A 23777-nucleotide genomic window follows, 5' to 3' on the forward strand; every position below is an offset into this window, starting at 1 on the left:
ACTCCAGGAGTTGGTGATGGACAGGGAGGCCTGGCATGCTGCAGTTCATGGGGTCGCAAAGAGTTGGACTCGACTGAGTGACTGAATTGAAAAACATGAAGGAATGGGCAGCATTATTTTACAAATATTTATTGGGTGCCCATGTAATATAGCTGAAGAGAGAAATGATGAAGATATGATCTTGTCCCCTGACATATTCATAAACAAGGGAAAGAGATCACAAATGTGCTCCAATAGAATTAAAAAGAAATTCTCAGACAACCCAGTGGAAGGAATGATTTCTAAAAAGCTGTTTCAAGAAGTCTCCATAGAAGAGGTGATGTTCATGGCCAGGCATTCACAAGGAGTGCTCACAATGATCAGGAGTGCTCCAGGTGGTTAGTTGTAAGACAACAGCTAGCAGAGGGCAACTCCAGGTAGAAAGATGTACAAGGCTGATGCTTTCACTGACTGGAGCATCTGTGTGGGGTAGAAGAGGATGGGATATGTGGGGTTAGGGGAGAGATTAGGTCAGTTTACAGAAAGGTTGCTTAAATACTTTTTAAGCAGAGAGATGATTTGTTTAGAATTATGTTTCAGAAAGTCAGCTTAGTGTCTTTGTAGAAGATGAAAGTGGTGAGAGTGAAACTGGAATTTGGAAGAGTGCTTTGGGAGTATCTCATTAATACAATAGTCCAACCAAGACTGCAGCCACAAAATTAAAAGACACTTGCTCCTTAGAAGAAAAGCTACGACAAACCTAGACAATGTGTTAAAAAGCAGAGACATCACTTTGCTGACAAAGGTCCATACAGTCAAAGCTATGGTTTTTCCAGTAGTCATGTATGGATGTGAGAGCTGGACCAGAAAGAGGGCTGAGCGCCAAAGAATTGATGCTTCTGGACTGTGGTGTTGGTGGAGACTCTTGAGAGTCTCTTGGACTGCAAGGAGATCAAACCAGTCAATCCTAAAGTATATCAATTCTGAATATTCATTGAAAGGACTGATGTTGAAGCTCCAATACTTTGGCCACCTGATGTGAAGAGCTGACTCCTTAGAAAAGACCCTGAAGCTAGGAAAGACTGAAGGCAGGAGGAGAAGGGGACGGAAGAGGACAAAATGGTTGGATAGCACCACTGACTCAATGGATGTAAGTTTGAGCAAGCTCTGGGAGATGATGAAGGACAGGGAAGCCTGGTGTGCTGCAGTCCATGAGGTTGCAAAGAGTCTTATATGACTGAGCGACTGAACAACAACCACCACCAACCAAGAAGAAAGCTGTGTTGCATAGGCTCTGGAACCAGTCAGTTCAAACACTGATTTCTCCTTTGTTTTTGGAATCTCCAACAATTACCTAATTAATATATGCCTTAATTTCCTCATCTGTAGAACAAAAATGTAACAGTAACTACTTTACAGCATTGTTGTAATGATGGAATGATTTGATGCAATAAAATAAAATAATGTAGGATTGAATAAAACAGCCTTATGATATTATACTTTGCAATACCTGTTATTTATCATTTAGGTAAATAAAATAATAGGGAGAGAGCAAGAGGAACAGATTCTAGAGATATTTAGAGATTAGGATTCACAGGATTTTTGTGGCATTGTTGGATGGTGGTGAGAGACAGTCAAATTATTTTAAATGTTTAAATTCAGGAGAACAATGGATGGTAGGTGACGAAGGATGAGGACAAAGGGCATGGAGAGAATGCAGAGGAACTAAGACCTATTTTCACACAAATACTTTTTTTATAAAAATGATGGGAAATGCTTGCCACAGTTACCTGACATAATATGAAGGTATGGTGTGTGTGACTAATGAGGAAAGAGATCCAGTTTTAAGAAAGAGGAATTCATTTGTGAAGATCTCTCAGACCAAATCAGAGGAAGAATAGAGTAACAAAGCCTCTCACAAAAATATATAATTCCTCATTAAAATCAGTGCTCTCTTTACTGCAGGGTGATGTGCAACTTCTAAGGAAAGAATATATAAAAATTAAGAGAGAAACTGGGAATTAAAGCTTGACACTGATTTTTGGTTTTTTTCTTCAGCATGGTAAAAAAAGGCTAAAAAATTATTAACATATTACAAGGAGGATGGCAGCCAAAAGGCCCAGTCTAGGCAAATTTTTGTTGTAACAGGTCTGATCTAGAGTAATAAAAAGTGTTAGACAAAGAGAAGTTTTTACCGATATTTACTCAGATGGGTTTGGTGCTAATTTAAAACACAGGTTCTCTAAAGGATGTACAAACCTTGTCATAGCTTCATTAACAGTTAAAAAGGACTGAGTGAAAGCTAGAACAAAATAACACTTTCTCAAACACAAATAAATAAAATAAAATGCCCAAGATATCAGAGGAATATTTAAGATGGTTATCTTTTACATACTGTGTTTATGTTAAATATGCTGATGTGGAAAAAATTCACCAGAAAGTAATTACTTGGAGAAGGAAACTTCGATGAAATGGAGGGATTTAGATTACAGTGATCATATTCTGCATCACTTGTTTCTTCAAAAGAGAGAAGGGGAGTGGGGAGGTGCCCTCTTTGAAATTAGAATAGTGTATAGGAGACCATAACAAGCCAACCCCATGCTATTCATTTTTAAAATTTGTGCCAATTCATAGACTCTGCACTCAGATGCAGGCCATATTTTATTGTAGTCATGTCCAAATTCACAAAATGTGAGGCATTTTGTTTTTACAGTGGAATAGAACTTCTCTACCCCCAATGTTGAATTTCTTGCTTAGCTTCATATAGAATTGGCTCGTGTCCACTGAATGGCTGAAGATCTAAACAGTAGTATCAAATTAGAGGCTGCTCTTAAAGCTTAAAGTCAGTATGGGGTGTGTCTGGAAAAACGTTTTTTTTTTTTTTATTCCCTTACTATTCCTTTACTGAAACACCATTGATCAATGTGTAAAATGGGAATTGGCTGTGTAAATTGCCTTGTTGCATGAAAGGATACCTTACATGGTTGCTAGTTTCCTAACCCAGAAGGAGAATTCAATCTCTAGGATCGATGTAGCACCTCACACTTGTTCCTCCCTCTGTCCCCCAACACACATACTCCCTTCTTGCTGGTAAGCCCTCCTTGGGGGTTATAAAATGGATGAGATCTTTCTGAGATCTAAATATACAGGAACGCAATTTTAACATATTGTGTCATTAAGAAGTTTAGGAGCTTTTAGACAATCTGGAGGTAGTGGAAAATTAGATGCAGTGTTGCATTAGACATGTTTTTAGTATTTTCTTCTTTTTGTAAAAGCTGTAATTTTCAGAGTTTAGAACCAATTTAATGTCCCTGGAGTTACAGCTTTTTTGTATCCATTGTCCATTAGGTGAATTACTAAGCCAAGAATGGAATCCATTTATAATGTATAAAATACTGTGAAATGTCTTAAAAACAGTCTTTGCAGGGGGAGAAAAAAGCACTGGGAGTCCATTAAATTTGAAGACAGTGAGTTCTGAGGTTCTTCTTATAATCATATAATGGTTTTTTGGTACTTTGATAATACGATGCATTAGATATTGGAAGATTTATTTAAAAGTTTGAATTCAATGAAAATTTATGTAAAACTAATGCAAAATGCATTATGTTTGACATTCCAGACAGCTTTCAAAACTGAGTGTATTGTTAAAAAAAAAAAAAAAAACTTTGATAAAATTTATTGTTTTTGACACAAATGAGTAAATAACCAATACAATTCTACTACCTGTCTTATCAAAGATGATGTCACTGTTACTGGCATTTAATAAACTTAGAATGCTTGGCTTTAACCGTCTTTTTTTAACAGAAAAATTAATTGCTTTTTAATAGATTTTGGAAATGTATTGAAACTCATTGATGTATTTCTTGTTGTCCACTTGCTCAGTCATGTCTGACTCTGTGACCTCATGGACCCCGGCGTGTCAGGCTTCCCTGTCCTTCACTACTTCCTGGAGTTTGCTCAACTTTTAAGATATAAAATTAGCCAATAAAGAAAATCTTAAAAATAATTTGAAATTTAAAATCCATGTCTTATAGACTCATAAAGATTGACAATTCTATAGTTTCATATATTTCTGTTTATTATTTTATAATGAATTAAAAGAAATCTGTGATTATATAGCCTACTGACTATAGGAATTCTGAAAGAAAGCTTCAAACAAAGCAGTCATTTTTGTTTCTGTATTCTCTAATGTAGAGAAATGTGACATAGTTAATATAAGCTAATAATGGTTGCTACAAAAAGTACTTTTCCTGACTCTCATTGATATGGTTTTTTAACTGAAAATCTTATTACCCAAACCCTAATAATCTCCTGTGTGTGTCTACGTACACATCATATTTACTACTGTATTAGTTGCTTTTTTTTACATTTGTGTTTATTACTGTTTGGTTATTTTCTGTTTTGTCTTCAGCTGTATGTTACAGAAAACCCAACAGACATGGCTTAAGTAAACTCAAGCTTGTTTTTCTCACTTATACAAAATCTGGAGGTAGAAAACCTAGAGTGGATATAATGGCACTATGATGTGATCCTGGTCCCAGCTTCTTTCTATCCTCCTGATCAACATGTTTAACCTTTTAGGCAGCTGACAGCTACAACATCAAACTCAAGACAGAAAGGAGAGAGAGAAGGCACACGATGGTACCAGTCTAATCCACCCCTTTTATTAAGAGAACAAATGTCTTTCCAGAAGCCCTAGGTTATGTTGTATATGTCATTAAAATGTCAATTGGCTATATTTGACTATGGCTGGAAAAGTAAATTTATTTTCCAAACTCCAGAAAGTGTCAGAAGGCAGAGTTGGAAAAATATTGGGAGAGTGTTAGATTATCAATCAACAAATCAATGTCTACCAAATTTCATCTATATTTTCTTTTCTTTTTTTTTGTATATTAACTTTCTTTTTTTTCTAATTTATTTATTTTTCTTTTCTATTCTTTCTCATGTTTGCCAACCTATACATTAACAGTTTTACATTAGACTGAAGTATATAAAGCGTCTAATGTCACTACATTGTTAATTTCTAAAAATGGCTATTTCATAAGACTTAATTCAATAGTGTTCTAAAAGCTATTGATAAAGACATCTCTCTTGTTACCAAATACTCAGAAAATAACCTATAATGCCTTAATGTCTAGCATTCTATAATTCATTTTAATTTTCTGATACCTTTGAAAAATCCATGTTCAAGTCCATATCAGTAAGCAAATAACAAAGTTATTGAGTTTAAGGAAGTTCTGAATTGTTGTGTGTTTAGTTCTGAGACCATGCTGAATGTGTTATACTGGGCACGCTTATTAATACGTAACCAACATGCTAAACAAGATTAAAATACATGACTTTTGATCAAAAGGCAATGTAAAATTTTACCATCTCTTTAAACTTTATTCACTGGGAGTGAGATTTCCTTGTCCATACATGAAATGCAGGTTAATGATTCTTAGATATTAGATGCTCCTAATTAGTCACATTAAGTCATAAATAAGTCTCAATTCAGACTCAGTTTGCATGTTCACACCCACAGACATTTTGAACTTCTTCTCTTCCCCATCTAGGCCTGCTTCAGACTAAAAGAAAATTTTGCCTGAGGGAGAGAGTCTGTCAGTGACTTCCTGCTGCATAATAAACCTAGTGACTTGAAACAATTAATTTGCTCACAAATCTATAGATCAGAAATTTGGATGAGGTTCAGTGATGTGGTTCTTTTATTGGTCTGAGCTGAAATCATTCATACTTCCTTCTTGAGTCACCAGTCAGCTGGTGGTTAGTAACCTCACATTCATATCTGTTTGCTGGCTAGAACACCCCAAAACATATATCTCATCCTCCAATATGCTGGCCGAGGCTCATTCACAGGGTGGTGGTCACAGGATTGCCAAGACCTGCAAGAGAGGGCAAGCCCCAACGTGTAAGTGATTTCAGCATCTTTCAGGTTTGGCCAAAGTGAATCAATCTGGAAAGTGTGGATAAATAGACTCCACCTTTTGAGGAAACAATTTGTAATATTACATTTCAAGGGGGTGTATCGTGGCTAATTTTGCAATCTACCACAAGAATGTGAACTTCTGTTCAATACTTTTTGCCCTCCCATGTAATCTCCATGTCTCTGGCTACTATTCACTTTCTGCCAGGATCAAAAAAGGAGGAAAGAAGAGAGATAAGGGAATGGGTGTTGACTCAGCTAGGTGGCTTCTGGCTCCCTGGACCTGGCAGATGGCTGAAGTTGACTCTTGAGTGGGACACAGTCATGGTTTCCTCAGTGGCTTTGTCACCAGAGATGTCTATTATTCTTGACCTTTGCAAGATGCACTTATTGTCTGAGTACTTGCTTGCAATTTCCCCCTTAGCCCCAGGCATCCCGTTTCAGACCTTCAACCTCTTGAATGAAACCCAAGACAACCTGACACCTGCTCTCTCTCTGTATCATATCTCCCATCTGGTCAATAGGACCATCTTTGTCCTATCAATTTCCAGAACTGCAGAGCAATCTCAACACAGAAACATCCTAGATATACCATTAAAATAGTTGAGCAGGCTTTCCCTTGCCCTCTTAGTTTCCTGGGTGGGAGTTAGACCTGGGTTCTCAATCTACATTAGCTTTATTGGTCATAAGAACAGCATCAAATTTCTGTTTCTCCCATGTGAAAACATTTCAAAGTTCTCAGTGTGTCCCTTCAAGCTTTGGGTTAGGCACTCTCATTCACTCACCCCTCAACCAAAGGAAGTAGCAGGGACTTCCAGCTTAGAGAGTCTCTCTCCAAAGAAATCATCTCACCAGTCTGTTCTCTTTAAATTTTTTTTTCTGATCCTTGTTTACATCTTTGATCTGGCTGAGGGCTACAGGAGTCATGGAACAGATTACATTTGTAAATTCTGCATATGGTGTATGTATTGGCAGAGAATATTTATTCCCTTTGTAAATTCCACATATGGTATATATGTGTGTGTGTTGGGGGTGGTGGTGGATCATATTGGTATCTTAGTGAAAATTACTGGGGCAGGAAGGATTCCATTCTGATAGGAAGGGAGGGAGGAAACAGAAAAGGAAATCCGCTTTTTCAGTATCTTGCTTTAGAGCCTGTTCATCTTTATTTTGAAGATGTTGACTTCAGTACACAGAGCAAACGAGGTGATTCCACACATATACTTTATAGACTACCAACTGCAGTGCTGAACTCTTTATTTTATTTTCTAAGATGAGATATATCCTGACCTCTTTTTATGTGGTACTAAAATCCCCAGAACCAACAAAAAAAGACTAGAAAATTCCTTCATTTGAACAGCTCAGGACTGCAGGATTTTGAAAGGAAGGGCTATTTAGGGATGCCCAACCATGCAGGCCAACCTAAGGAACAATTGCCTGGAAACTCATGTGAAGTTAAATTGGCAATCAGCTCTAGCATTTCTTATAGCCAAGCTGCCTATTGGGTAAATAATACAAATTTTTATAAAAACATTCATAAATGTAAATTCACACAAGAGACTGAAATGGCTCCTTAGGGTTAAGTGAAATACATATTAACAACATTTATGAATAGTAAATAGCATGCACTTTTAAAATGTGTGCAATGTGTATTTACATAATAGCCTGTAAGAGTTCCACTGTCAAGTAAATAATACTGTAGTTGCCCTTAAAAGTCTTTAATTACCTACAGTATTTGCAAAGTACACTGTAATGGATTTCTGGTTTGTGTTAGCACTTCACTCTCTTCTCAAATTCGTTCGTTTTCTTTTCTTCCCTGTTTTTAAACGCATATGTATTTATGAAAATAATTTTAAATTGGCATGGAAAGAAACCACCCATCTAGGTAGAATGGCCTTGAATGGTTTCACTTGTGTGAGAAGGGAACTTTTTAAAGTGAGATGGCAATATCGTGCTGACAGGGTACCCATAAAGAACATCTTATAAATGAAAACAAGTAAACAAAACAGGGAGCCCCTGAGGTGTGATGGAGCAGTCAGCTGTGGGCAGACTGTGCTTTGGTGAACAGGAGCCAGGGTTTCTGCCCTCTTCTGTGCCGTGTGGGACCTGGTAGCTCTCAGATCCCTTTCCTATTCTTCTCCTGTATCATAGGGATTTATCCGCTGCAAACTCTGTTTCCTACTCCCTGTTATCAACTAGTTTCTGGCTCCTTTAGGGCAATGGGAAGTACTGGCTAGAAATCAGAAAGATTTATTCCTTTTTCTCTCTGCTTCAGGCATATTTGACAATGGTTGTGGCACCACACACCTTTGTCTGTCTGGCCTACCCCATAGGTTTCCCATGATTCCATGTCCAGAGTGGCTCAGGCTCCTGGGCTCCAGGTCCAATCCTCTCCAGTTATCAAGGCAGTGGCAACTTCCTGCAGTTGCTAATTTCTATGTTGCCTCATATTCTTTTAGCTGACCTATCAGTTCTTACCTCTAGTAACCAATAACCCAAGGTAAGTGATCACTAGTGAATTACTTGGTATGATCAGCTTTGTTTTCTTAGATGGTCTCTGACTAATAAAGCTGCTATGTGAAAGTTCTATGAAGAAGTTGTCTATGCTGTGCTATGCTATGCTATGCTATGCTAAGTCACTTCAGTCGTGTCCGATTCTGTGTGACCCCATAGACGGTAGCCCACCAGGCTCACCTATCCCTGGGATTCTCCAGGCAAGAACACTGGAGTGGGTTGCCATTTCCTTCTCCAATGCATGAAAGGGAAAAGTGAAAGTGAAGTTGCTCAGTCATGTCCGACTCTTAGCGACCCCATGGACTGCAGCCTACCAGGCTCCTCCGTCCATGGGATTTTCCAGGCAAGAGTACTGGAGTGGGGTGCCATTGCCTTCTCCAGAAGAAGTTGTCTAGGCGCAGTCAAAGATGTAATTTTCCTCTATCCTATTCTCGTATCTCTTGTGACTTCACATGAAATCTGTTAGAACCCACCTGATATTAGAACCTTTTTAGAAGGAAAGAGGAAATTTTAGACATTAAATTAGACAAAATAGAGATAAGTCTAGATGGTCAAAGCCAACTTCTTAAAAAGACAGTATTGCTTCAGAAAGCTCATTAATATCTCATTAATGAAAATGCAAAAAAAAAAAAATGTTGTGTTAGACCAGTTTTGGTCTTGCCTTACTGCTTTGACATTTCTGACTTTCAGAGGTTCCCAACTGTAAGATCTTTGCATCTTGCTTGTTTAGCAGTGGAAGTCAAGTGAAAAGTCAGTAAAGAAGATCTTGATAAAATCATTTGTCTTGACTAGAGGGATTCAACTTTTGTTTTTCAACTGATTCCATGTGAATCACATGAAACACAGTTGTTGACAAATATGGCTCTTTGGAACTTTTTCAGATTACTTCATCTGGCCAGAATCGGTCACCTGTTTTTTTACTGTATTCCCATTCTCTCTCTGTCACCCTTCCCACCACCATGATCAATCACATTCTTGCCTTGGGTTTCATGGATTCATGGATCTTACCCCACTCACACCTCTAGTCAGTTAATACTCTACAGCCCTTATGTCTTAAGTGCAGTATCAACCACATTCATTCCCTCTCAGTCCCTGTGGTTCCCATCCTATCATGAGAAATGTTTGGCATTTGAAAATCAGCTATTCAATATTTTTAAAGTTTCTCAAAGTTTAATTTTTCACTCTTATTTTCTTCAGACATATTCAACTACTCCACATTTTTACTTAGTAATTACATCAAATGTCACCATTGCTAGGTAGGGAGAAATGGGGAAATCACTGAGTGCTTACTATGATCTCGGTACTATTTTAAGTGTTTCCATTAATTTCATCTCATGCGACCCTTACCCCACAATCTTCTTCGCTATGTAATTGTAACTGAGAATGGTGCCCCTGGGAGAGGTTTAATCTAGAATAGGTGGGAGTGGGGACAGGTGAAGAAAGACGGTAAAAACAACTTCTTTAGCTTATGGTGCTGCCTGGAGCTGAGAGCTTTCCTTCCTTGAGATGGTATGGGCGCCCAGACTACCAGAGCTGGCATGGCCCAAGGCAGTCATTGGGTCCACACTCCTCTGCTTACCATATTTGTTAAAAGCCTGCCCTCCATTAGTTTTGTCCTAAATATGGGGAATGAACTGGTGAGAGTGATATTCAGAACTCTTTTCCTTGTGGAAACTCTGATGCTATAAAGGAAGGGTTTTGGATGGACGTTAAACAAACAATTACATAAAAAGATAATTTTGGAAAATAAAGCTAATAAAATGGGATGCTGTAAGAACAAAAATTAGTCCAGCAAAGGAGCCACATTGGGTTGGGTGATGAGATAGAGCCTCTAAGAGGATGGTATTTAAATGATAAGAAGTTAGCCATGTAAAGCTCTGCAGGAGGAAGGTTTCATGTAGAAAGACAAGCAAGTACCACAGCTCTGATTCTAGACAAGTCTGACTCATTTGTAGAAAGGAAAGAAAGTTGGTGTGGCTAAGATCATAGGAGAGAGGGGACATAGGAGGACAAGTAGTTTAAGTTTCATTCCAAGCTCATAATGACAAGGAAGCTGAGGTTCCAAGAGGTGAAGTGACTTGCTGGATTGTACATGGCTTGGGAATTGATGAAAACTTCATTCAGTGTTCAGTATCTGTATTATTTTTGTAGTACTCATTTTTTTATGTGTTTATCTGCTTAAAAATAACAATTACCATGGCAAGAATCCCCCCCCCCCCCCACTTTTTTTTAGGTTTCTTGGCTGCAAAGTTCCTGTAATGTCACTTGATCTGATCTTGTACACCAAATGATAAAGCAAAGTCTTGGTGGTCCTTAGGCACAGGAGTTCTTTAGGAAAAACACTGGGGCTTATGGGAATATGGAGCACATGTAAATCAATAAGCAACATTTATGTGTCATTCACCACCTGGAGTTTGTTCAGAGTGCTAAGTGGAGCTGCCCTCTGAAGATACCAGCCTATGCTAGAGCTGTAAATCTGAGGCCATGCTTGCTTGTGATTATTAAAGATCCCCTGGCAATTTTTGCAAGAGTTGAGGTGTTAATACCAATGCCCTGCCCTCGCTTAAAACCAGCCCAGGAAATTACTTTTTGCCTACCTAAATTACACTTAGATTTCCAATTGGAAATTAATTCTCAAGTTCTTTTCTGAAAAACATTACTGTTGCAGTGTTACAAGGAGTCCTTGTGCCCAAGAATTTCTTCCTCCTCCTAGCCGTCTCCCCAGCCACTTTCTCTAGCCCACTCCCCAGAATATGTGCACTCAGCCAGCTTGTTTGGATATATTTCAAATCTCTTTTGCAGCAAAGTGAGGCAAATACCCATACTCCTTTGTGTTTCTGGATGGAAGTAAATCTCTTTCCATCAACACTGTTACCTGCCTTGAAGCCATTAGAGAAAACTCACTGTGTTTTTTATTCCTACTTAGATCAGTCTCCATAAGAAACCAGAATATATGAGTAATATCTTTTCTCCTGGAATATATATTCTATCCTGTTCTATTATCTCTCTCATGTGAATGTGCGCTCTTGCTCTTGCTCTTATGTACACACACACATGGACACGCGCTCACACACACACTGATCAGAACTCCTTACGTTCCTCTTTTCTTCATTGTCAGTTGACTTTCCCCGAAGCACTTCTTGTCATCAACATATTAAATATTTTATTCATTATTGATTCCCCAGCTCACCTTAGAATATAAACAATGTGAGTGAAGGAATTTTTTTTTAAACTTTTATTTTCTGTCCATATCTCAGCACTAAAAATAGTGCTTAGCATATAGTAGGTTCTCAATATATACCTGTTAAATAAAGGAACTTTTAAATAACTACCCCAAAGCTAGTTCTTTGGGTAAGAGCTGAGAGATGCATTTAGTTGGGCACTCAAAGTATTGTTTGTTCACTTAATTATTTATTATTAATTAATTCATTTGATGAACTTCTACTAGCACCTACAACATCCAGAAAAAATGCTACATTAGGAAGATGAACAGACATATTCTGATTCTCATAGAGCCCTTAATCTAAATAAGGAGAAACACATGTAGGGAACTAAGGACAACTATAAACCAGTGAGATCAAAGCCTATTTCTGATAAAGGCTGGAGAATTGTGACTCAGTTCTGTTCATGGGTAGTTCTATCTGATAAATTCCTCTTAGAATGTAATAGCAGGGGAAAATTCCTTCCCTAAAGAGATTGAAGATTCTTTTTATCAGAGAAAAGTCTCTATTATGTTTCACTTTTCACTTTATTGGCCTGTCAATGAAAATCTGAATGTAATAATCAGTTACAGTCAAAACTGTATAGCAAATATCTCACAGATTTCTCTGTTTTTCCCTACTTTATATGATTTCTGATTGTTTTTTCTGTCTGTTATATTGTTTGTTGTTTTGTAAATGTGTACATACACAAACATGTGTCTGTGTGTTTGTGTATGTTAAATTCTGTCATTAACCTTCCCTAAATTCTGTACAGTATCCATAAGGCAAAGATAATAAATAAGCCATTTCATGCACATGTAGATACTACAAGTTGGAAAGAGAAAGACGGTGAGCAGGAAACATAGTTTACTCCATGGAACATCCCCAAGAGCTCTACTGAGGCTAATCCACTAGTGTGGACTTTTGTATAAGCTTCTTCTCAGCCAGCATTTGACTTTCTTAGTATTATTTTCTCTTTCTTTTAAACACTTACTTTAAATTGATCTTGCTATATTTTAGTGTTTTCTGGTCAGCTACCTTAAAACCCTTTTGAAGCAAGGTGGGACACAAACAAATAAGGCTTTGTAAAATCAGGATTTTGGAACTGTGTCTGCACATTGAAATACATAGTTATAAAAGAGCCTCCAACATTGCATCCTAGACTTACTTATTCAGTGATCAATTCTGAGAGTTTGTATTTCCACATGTGAAAGATAAAATGATATGTGGACAGTGTCTTAGCTTATTAGCTGCTTTGATAATAATACAGACTGGGTAGCTTATACCATCAGAAATTTATTTTTCACATTTCTGTTAGCTAAGAAGTCCAAGAACAAGTACCATCAGAATTCGTGTCTAGTGAAGACCTGTCTCTCTTTCGTTGAGAGCTGTCTTTCCACTATGTTTTCACATGGCAGAAGAGGCAAGAGAGCTCTCTAGGGTCTCTTTTACAAGGATGTTAATTTCATTCATGAGGGCTTCCCACTCATAACCCAGTCACCTCCCAAAGACTCCACCTCCTAATACCATTGTAGTAGGGGTTAGGTTTTAACATATGAAATTGAGGGAGAAACATTTAGTCTGTAGCATTCCATCTCTGATCCCCAAATCCTTCTCACATACAAAATACATTCATCACATCCTAACAACCCCAAAGGTCTTAATTTATTCCAACATCAACACTAAAATCTGAAATCCAAAGTCTCATCTAAATATGATTCAAATCAGATATGGGTGCGATTCGAGGTATGATTCATTCTAAGGCAAATCATTCTCCAGCTGTGAACCTGTGAAACCATAGAAGTCATGTGCTTCCAAACTACAGTGGTGGGATAGACACAGGATAGACATTTCAATTCCAAAAGGGAGAAGTTGGAAAGAAGAAAAGAGTACAGACATTAGAGATATTTCAGGTTTCTTTCCAGACTACCACAATAAAGTGAATTTCACAATAATAAAATGAGCCACCTGAATTTTTTTCCCAGTGCATATACAAGCTATATTTATACTAGTCTGTAGTCTATTAAGTGTGCAATAGCATTATGTCTTGAAAAACCATGTACATACCTTAATTAAAAAATTATTAATTGCTAAAAACTGCTAACTATCATCTGAGCCCTCAACATGTTATAACTTTTTGCTGGTAGAGGGTCTTGCTTCAATGTTGATGGTGCTGACTGATCAGAATGGTGGTTGCTGAAGGTTGGGGTGGCTGTGATGATATAGACAACAGTGAGGTTTGCCACATCAGTTGACTCTTCTTTTCATCAACAATTTCTCTGTAACATCCAATTCTGTTTGATAGCCTTTTACCCACTTCTTTTAGGCTTCCCTGGAGTGGAACTTCTTTGGGGCTTCCCTGGGGGCTCAGTGGTAAAAAATCTACCTGTCAATACAGGAGATGCTAGTTTGATCCCTAGGCTGGGAAGATCCCCCCTGGAGAAGGAAATGGCAACCCACTCCAATATTCTTGCCTGGGAAATCCCACGGACAGAGGAGACAGAAGGGCTATAGTCCATGGGGTTGCAAAAGAGTTGGACACAACTTAGCAACTAAACAACAGCAGAACTTTTTCAAAATTGTAGTGAATCCTCTCAAACCCTACCACTGCTTTAGCAGCTAAGTTTATGTAATATTCTGAATCCTTTGTTGTCATTCCAACAATCTTCACAGCAACTCTTCCAGGAGCAGATTTCATCTCAAGAAACCGCTTTCTTTACTCATTCATTAGAAGCAACTCCTATCCACTCAAATTTTATCATGAGATTGAAGCAATTCAGTCACATCTTCAGACTTCACTTCTAATTCTAATTCTCTTGCTAATTCTGCCACATCTGCAGTTTTCTCATCCACTGAAATCTTGCACCCCTCAAAGTCATCCATGAGGGTTGGAATCAACTTCTTCCAAAGTCCTGTTGATATTTAGACCTCTTCCCATGAATCATGAATGTCCTTAATAGCACTTAGAGTGGTGACTCATTTCCAGAAGGTTTGTAACTGACTTTGCCCAGATCCATCAGGGCAATCACTCTCTATGGCAGCTATGCTGCTGCTCCTAAGTCGCTTCAGTTGTGTCCAGCTCTGTGTGACCCCATAGATGACAGCCTACCAGGCTCCTCTATCCATGGGAGTCTCCAGGCAAGAATATTGGAGTGGGTTGCCATTGCCTTCTCCGTATAGCAGCTATAGCCTTATGAAATGAATATCTTAAATAATAAGATTTGAAAGTTAAAATTAGTCTTTGATTCATGGGCTGGAGAATGGCTATTGTGTTAACAGGCATGAAAACAGTATACCGGAAAAGTGACTTGAAGATAGCTCCCACATCCTGGTCCTCTATCCTCTGGGAAGGAAAGACTGTTGGCAGTAACAAATGACTTGCCATAAGCATTATCACACATTTCAAGTCTCCCTTTTAAGGACAGAGGTTATTTCTTGGGGGGTGTAAGGAAGAAGGGTGGAGGGGAAGAAAAATGCTCAAATGGGTTTCTGTAGCAGTAGAGATAATTTATTGTTAATCCTGTCATGTAGTTACACAGGTGTTTGCTTTCTTATATTTCTATAAATTGCACACTTACATTTTACATTTTTTTTGGGAGTATGTGTAATTCCACATAATAAACACCTTTAATTGACTATCTTTACATTCTGTTTATCTTGCTAATGAATGACAGTTTCTCATTTTATTGTTTACTGACTCAGAGAGTCAACCAGTTTTCAAATGGTCCTAATCAAAAAGTCCTGTTATATAGAGTAAACTTTTAAAAAGCAGGATGCAGAACTGTACATACATCTAAGTGAAAGTTGCTCAGTTGTGTCTGACTATTTGAGACGCCATGGACTGTAGCCCACAAGGCTCCTCTCTCTATGGAATTCTCCAAGCAAGACTACTGGAGTGGGTTACCATTCCCTGCTCCAGGGGATCTTCTGGACCCAGGGCTTGAACCCAGGTCTCCTGGGTCGTAGGTGGATTCTTTACCATCTGAGCCACCAGGGAAGCCCGTATAAACATCTAAAGCCCATTCTTTAAGAACCCTCATCTAGAAAAAACAGAAAGGAAATACTTTGTAATATTTCCCACTCTTTTTATAAAGAATATGTATGTATTTTATAATTGAGAAGAAATGATACATATAAAAATACTAATAAAAGTAACTATAGCCTAGAAATATAGAGCCAACTGGTTTTGATATACTAGAATTTGTTTTTTTAAAAAAAGAATTTCCCCATCTCACCTTCACTTGTGCTCTTGAAGTTCAGAAAGAGCTGCCTCCCAGGAAGAGAACAAAAAATAAGTATTTTCAAATACCTTTTACTTTAGAGAGTTTCTTCTCATATATATTGTTCTGTTTCATCATCACAGATGTTCTCTTAGCTCTGCAGAGCAGAAAATGTACTGATGAAGATTTGATCAAACTCATATCTTATTGGACCTTTATTAGGTTCAGTCCCAGTCACTTTCCTAAGCCTTTATAGTATCTCATTATTCCTCTCAGCAAACTTATAAAGTAGGTGCCATTTTCCCACTTTATGCATGAAGAAACAGAATTAAAGAGGTTAAAAATTGTGCCTTAGGTCACACAGCTGCTAACTAACAGAGCCAGAATTTGGATCTCAGTCTGATGCCAAAAGCCCTGCTCCTTATCCAATGCTCCTCACTGAGCTGTGACCAGAAAGGGAGGCTTCAAAATCCTGTATTTTCTCTATATCACACTGACTCCCTGCAGTGCTAAGATAATGCTCTTAGAAACATCTTTAATGGTTGTTTTGACACCTCGTTAAACAGAATTTTGTTCAGACTAAACATTCTTGGCAAGGCACTGGTTCACCCAAGTGCTTTGTTAATTTTAAAGAGCAGTATAAGCGGAAGCCCTTATTACAGGAAATAGTGCAGTGCACGTGTAGTGGAGAGAGAGGTTGGCACTGTCGGTTCGGCTTCAGAATCCTCACTTTTGGTAACTCACTTTTGTCATGCAGGGGATGCATTTAATAGTTCATCTTGACTGACCTCCCTTTCTGCCTCGCTCCTTCATGCTTCCCTCACCTCGCTCCTTGCTGCCTAGAGCTGTGAATGAAATTGGTACAATGAACTTGACTACATAGGGTGCATAGGAAAGAGATTTTTTTTTCTTCCATCACTGTTTTCATGCTTGATAACATATCCCCTGATGACAGCTAGAGCATGTCACCCTTAACATAACAACCATCGCACCTTGATAATTGTAATACTCAAATATGAAAAAGTGTCCACCTAGTCTTAAAATTTCCATCTGGTATCCAAGCCAAGGCTTATCTCCTCCACACCCTTTGGATACTCTGCCTCTTCCTTCTTTCTGCCTGTCCCCCACTTAGGGATTAGACAGCAAAGAGTCAAGCAAAGACCCAAAATCTTTTACTGCCTGGTGCCCTTTCTGGGGCAGCATCCCAACATTTGCTTCCCTGGGCAGCCGTGTGAGTTCTTCAGAATGGTTGCTCACTTCACAGGACCCTGTTGTGAATATGTTTTCCACCTGACTTCCCCAGACACCCTCTTCAGTTTCAGGTCACTGAGAAACTTGCTACACTCAGTTTATACTGTTAGATCCTCCTGAGGCGGGCATCAGCAAAGTGGCTCAAGCTGGGCCACTTGGTAGGGGAAACTCCCATGTCTTATCAGAGGTGAGAGTAGAGTCTTGCTCCTCCCCTTCTCTCTCACTTCACTCTGCAGTCTTATCTCCAATTTCTATTTTCTTTCCCTCTCAAAAACCAGAAGAAACCACAGAAAGTCTTCCATTTAAGCAGATACCTATCAGGAAATGGGGGCTTCCATGGTAGCTGAGTCGGTAAAGAGTCTGCCTGCAGTGCAGAAGACCCGTTTTCATCCCTGGGTGGCGAAGATCCCTGGAGAAGGAAATGGCAAACCATTGCAGTGTCTTTGACTGGAAAATCCCATGGACAGAGAAGCCTCGTGGGCTGCAGTCCATGGTATCACAGAGCTGGGAACTGAGTGACTAACACACACATCAGGAAATGAGAGGCCTGTTTTACCTTTTTGCAAATATCAATCTCTGCAAATAATTCTCTTTCAGACCTCTTCATTGGCTAATTTTGGAGAGGTGAACCCTCCTCCCCTTGGAACTACTCATGCCCTAGTTCTTTGACTCAAGACTTCAACATTCTGTCAAATTCTCTGTGTCTCTGAGAAGAGGCTTGGAGGAGATAGGCAATGATGGTCACAGTGCCCTATTTCCTGCTTTTATAAGAACTGCAAGGATGTTTTTAAGATCATTAGTTGCTCTTTAGAATGAGGAGGTAATTTTGGCATCCATTATTCTCCATTTAGAAAGTTTGACTCCGTTATAAGAGAACAATGAGAGAGTCCCATTTAATATCTTGTTACATTAGAATCAACAAATAGTTTTTTATGAACCAGAATAAAATTGCAGGTGATTGCCACCAGAATGTATTTCTGTTGCCTGTCACCCAAAAGTGATTTGTTCAATGAACATTTATGCATTAAGCTCTGCATTAGACATTGAACTTATAATGATGAATACAACCTTATTGTTAGTCCCCAGGATCCTGCACATATTATTTCAGGAAACCAATAAAAACATCAAAATTATGTTTATTGAAATGACTTGAGAAATCAACCTAGTTTATGTAGTAACAGAAATAAAATATTTAATGGTACCACCGAGGAAAACTATTTTGAGAAATATTGATGCTATAAAATATCATTACTACTTCAACCAATGGTAAAGATATTAGTTCTACCATACAGTTACCAATTATCAAATATTGACCATGACCAAGAATAACTAAATGTTTTACATGTATTATGTAGTCATCAAAATCATTCTATATGAGATAAAAATTCTAATTGTCCCCATTTTACCATGGAAAATAGAAAAATAAGGCTTGGTAAAGAGAGGCTTTTTCAGCGTGACTGGTCTGATTTTCTACTATCTCTGCATTCTTAACTATTAGACATTCTTAGCCATTAGGCATTCTTAGCTGTAAGGCAACGCTGCCTCCTTGAAACCATGGTTTGTAGGCATATTCTGAGGAAGAATGCATGCTTTTTAGTAAAATAGTATTAAAATAAGTGGTATTTAAACACTATTTTATGTATAGTAGAAGGTTTAATGAGAAGTCTAACAGATGACCTGCATGAATGATTAGAACTGGGTCCCCTCTAGCCTTCAGCATGTCCTTGTTGGGCTTCCAGAAATTTGCCTTCCATTGTCTACTTTCTGTTCATTCTAATGGGCTGACAGAGTGGCATATTTGGGAGCTGAGTTTCTGCTCTTCTTGAACTTTACAAAATGTGAGATTGCCAGTTACTCTAAGATGAAAATAGCACCAGAATTTAGCCAAGAGTTTTCAGAATTGGAAAAAAGGCTTTCGGGGAATTTTTAAGAGCAAATGAAAAGAGGTAGAATTTTCAATAATGTCTAATTGTAAATAGAACTAAAGAAACAAGATTAATATTTTTAAATGCACACTTGCAGAATATGTTAAATTGTAGGAATACTCCTTGTTTTCTATACTAACTAAAAATTATTTCCTCGAAACTGAACAGGAATATAAGTACTAAATCTGACTTCCTTATCCTTTTCACTTGCAATTTTATGAAAGTGCTGTATGCAATACTGAATAAGTTGAGTCTTCTAAAAGGATAGGTTTTGTAGCAGAAGGAATACTGTCAGAGTTGCAAAATGGTGGATGGTTAAGAGTTACCACTGCCAAAAATTTAATCTAACTATTTAAACTCACACAGCCCCAAAGGCCAAACATGGAGGGAAATTAGACTGTGAATCCTGTCTCCTGGAAAAAAAATGCTTTCAAAGTTTCACAGAATGCTAAAGCTGCGAAGGAATTCAGGATTCCACTACCTTAATCTCTGGCTTTATACATGAGGCAGTTGAGTTACAAGAGGCTACCTTGGAGGGAATTCTATGTACCTCTGTTCAATTTTGCTGTGAATCTAAAACTGCTCTAAAAATAGCCTATTTAAAGAGTATTTTTTAAAAGTCTGTCACTCTGGAAGTAATTTGATATTTGAAGTGAAAATATTGGTTACAAATGACATTCTGCTGCATGTAAGTGCAATGGCTTTACTATACAAGGGCTTATTATCAATACTTAGGTGATAAAAGGTTTGATAGAATACAGTTTATGGCTGGCTCACCAATTCTATGTTCCTGATTCTCTCCTTATCTTAATCTTTCTTAGCCATCATCTGTAGAATGTGGCTTTCATTCCCATGGTCATCTCAGTGTCATGCCTTACCTCTAGTCTCATATCTGCATTCCAGGCAAGTAGGAAAAGAAACCAATAAAGAACAAGAGATGCAGCATTATTTCAGAAAAGTGAAACTTGCCTTAAAATTGCCTTCCTATCTCTGCTTTTACCTTACTGGCCAGATCTGTGCCCAGTAATAGTCATCCACATGAAAGAAGCTGAGAAATGTAGGCTTATGGCTAAGCATATTACTGCCTCTCCTCTTCCAAGAATATAATTTAGGTATTAAAAAGAAGAAGACAATGGGTATTTGGTTGAGAGTTAGCATCATTTACCATGAAAGAGAAGCAAATATGTTACTACTGCAGGGTTGAAGAGAATTGTGTAATAATCACCCCAGACTTTCAGATTTTAGCTTTCTCACTAATTTTCTTGGATAAATTGCTGCATTTTAATTTCACTTAAAAATGTGATAATTAGGTTAAGAATAATCTTTACTGTAACTTCAAGGATTAAAAATTCAAGTATCTATTACAAAGAGTTGTGTGGTCCAATAAAATAACCACTAGCCACACAGCATACATGCATGCATTGGAGAAGGAAATGGCAACCCACTCCAGTATTCTTGCCTGGAGAATCCCAGGGACAGAGGAATCTGGTGGGCTGCTGTCTATGGGGTCACAGACAGTTGGACACAAATGAAGTGACTTAGCAGCAGCAGCCACACATAGTTATTGAAGGATGACTAGTCTGAATTGAGATGATGTATAGGTTTACCCTTCCACACTTGATATTAAAGAGCTGGAAAAAAATCAAGTATCCAATTAACAATTTTACATTGAAAATTACATGTCAAAATTATATTTTAAATATATTGAGTTATTAATTTTAATAATATATGTTACTTTTCACCTTTTTTCTTTCTTTAGTGTGGCTACCTAGGAAATTTAAATTGTATATGTAGCCCATATTTGTGGCTTGTATTATATATCTATTGAACATTGTTGACATAGAAGAAAATATATTTTGACTTTCAGAAAGACTTCCTTAACTTCAGTTCAGTTCAGTTCATTTAAGTCACTCAGTCATGTCCGACTCTTTGCGACCCCATGAATTGCAGCACTCCAGGCCTCCCTGTCCATCACCAACTCCCGGAGATGACTCAAACTGACGTCCATCAAGTCAGTGATGCCATCCAGCCATCTCATCCTCTGTTGTCCCCTTCTCCTCCTGCCCCCAACCCCTCCCAGCATCAGAGTCTTTTCCAATGAGTCAAATCTTCGCATGAGGTGGCCAAAGTACTGGAGTTTCAGCTTCAGCATCATTCCTTCCAATGAACACCCAGGACTGATCTCCTTTAGGATGGACCAGTTGATCTCCTTGCTTAACTTAGGACAGTCTAAATCTACTTGCAAATTACCTTGATATGACTGAGTAGTCAATGCAATCATAAATCTACTCTTGTGAATTTCTAGGAAAAATACCAGATAATTAAGTGCTCAGGAGTAGTCTCAACTGATAACTGAAAAAAAGTGATGTCTAAATACCCCAGCTTCTTAGCCCATTGGCAGACTGTTTATGAGAATGTATTTTAAAGCAAATTGTAGACTTTTTGTAGTGGAATGAAGTCCCAGATGTGTATGATGGAATTCTCTTGATAATATGCTCCTTATTGACTACCTCCTCTCCCTTCTCACTTCCCCACTGCCCTACTAATTTGTTGAAAAGGTATTAGTAGTTGCCTAGAGCTAGGGGAGGAGAGGGGCATGATTTGATAAGAGGTACAAGTTTTCTGGGGGAATGCTAAAAGTGTTCTAAAATTGAATTGTGGTGGTGGTTCCACAAATCTGTGAAAATATTTAACACCCTTGAATTGTATGCTTTAAATAGGTGGATTGTATGGTATGTGAATTATATTTATGTAAAACTATAGGGGAAAAAATAGAATTACATGGACAGAGAAAAAATATGGTTGCAAATTAATTTAAGTCTAAACAATCATGGATATTATTGTTACAGAGAAGGAAATGATTATAACAAACCTTGACAATAAGAAATATTGAAGGGGTACCAAATAATAAAGGAATGAAAGAGAAGTAAGAGGTAGATTATGTGTGCCAATTTCCTCATTTTTCATGGCAAGATGTAATTTGACTGTCTGAAAGCACATGGTTGAAATTTTCACAGACTTTTTCCTTCATGTTTTTCATAATCACTTTTCTTCACCTTACAAAAATGTTTTTGAAAACCCATGTTTGTAGTGATAAAGAGGTATTTTTGAGTATTTCACTATTATTTCATTTTTAATTTGGTTATTTTCTTCTGTTACATTCAAGAACATTACATTTGATGTATATAAAATACTGTGTAAAGAATGATGTCATTTTTTGAAAAATTATGTCTTTGTTTATCCTCTTCCTTTCTCTAGAATCATATGGGCATATATTGAGAATAATGTTCACTTAGCTTTAAGTGTAGTAATTTCCAAGAAAATAGGTTATTTGTAAATTTCTTTAGTCTTAGCCATTTTCTTCATTATATAACTTTTTAAGATTTATTTTTAAATGGAGGATAATTGCTTTACAATATTGTGTTGGGTTCTGCCATACACGCTGTTGTATGTCATAAGTATACATGTCCCCTTTCTCTTGAGCCCTCTCCTCACCCTCCACTCAATCCCACCACTCTAGGTTGTCACAGAATACCACATTGAACTCCCTGTGTTATACCATAACTTCCCATTAGCTATCTGTTTTACATATGGTATTCTCTCAACTCATTCCACCCTTTCCTTCCTCTGCTGTGTCCATAAGTCTGCTACCTATGTCTGTGTCTCTGTTCCTGCCCTGCAAGTAGGCTCATCAGTACCATTTTCTAGATCCCGTACATATGTGTTAATATATGACATTTGTTTTTCTCTTTCTGACTTCACTCTGTATAACAGGCATAGGTTCATTCAACTAATTAGAATTGACTCAAATGTGTTCCTTTTATGGCTGAGTAATATTCCACTGTATATATGTACCACAACTTCTTTATCCATTCATCTGTCAATGGACTTCTAGGGTGCTTTCATGTCCTAGCTACTGTAAATAGTGCTGCAATGAACATTGGAGTACATGTGTCTTTTTCAATTATGTTTTTTTCAGGGTGTATGCCCAATAGTGGTATTGCTAGGTCATATAGTAGCTTTATTCCTAATTTTTTAAGTAATTCCATACTGTTTTCCATAGTGGCTATATCAGTTTACATTTCCACCAGTAATACAAGAGCATTGCCTTTCTTCCACACCCTCTCCAGCATTTATTGTTTGTAGATATTTTGTTGATGGCCATTCTGACCAGTTCAAAAGCATCAATTCTTCAGTGCTCAGCCTTCTTTACAGTCCAACTCTCACATCCATACATGACCACTGGAAAAACCATAGCCTTGACTAGCCGGACCTTTGTTGGCAAAGTAATGTCTCTGCTTTTGAATACGCTATCTAGGTTGGTCATAACTTTCCTTCCAAGGAGTAAGCGTCTTTTAATTTCATGGCTGCAGTCACCATCTGTAGTGATTTTGGAGCCCCCCAAAATAAAGTCTGACACTATTTCCACTGTTTCCCCATCTATTTCCCATGAAGTGGTGGGATCGGATGCCATGATCTTCATTTTCTGATTGTTGAGCTTTAAGCCAACTTTTTCACTCTCCACTTTCACTTTCATCAAAAGGCTTTTTAGTTCCTCTTCACATTCTGCCATAAGGGTGGTATCTTCTGCATATCTGAGGTTATTGATATTTCTCCAGGCAATCTTGATTCCAGCTTGTGTTTCTTCCAGTCCAGAGTTTCTCACGATGTACTCTGCATATAAGTTAAATAAACAGGGTGACAATATACAGCCTTGACAAACTCCTTTTCCTATTTGGAACCAGTCTGTTGTTCCATGTCTGTC

Source organism: Bison bison, unplaced genomic scaffold (assembly GCF_000754665.1).
Source record: "Bison bison bison isolate TAMUID 2011002044 unplaced genomic scaffold, Bison_UMD1.0 scf7180017864298, whole genome shotgun sequence".
NCBI lineage: Eukaryota > Metazoa > Chordata > Mammalia > Artiodactyla > Bovidae > Bison > Bison bison.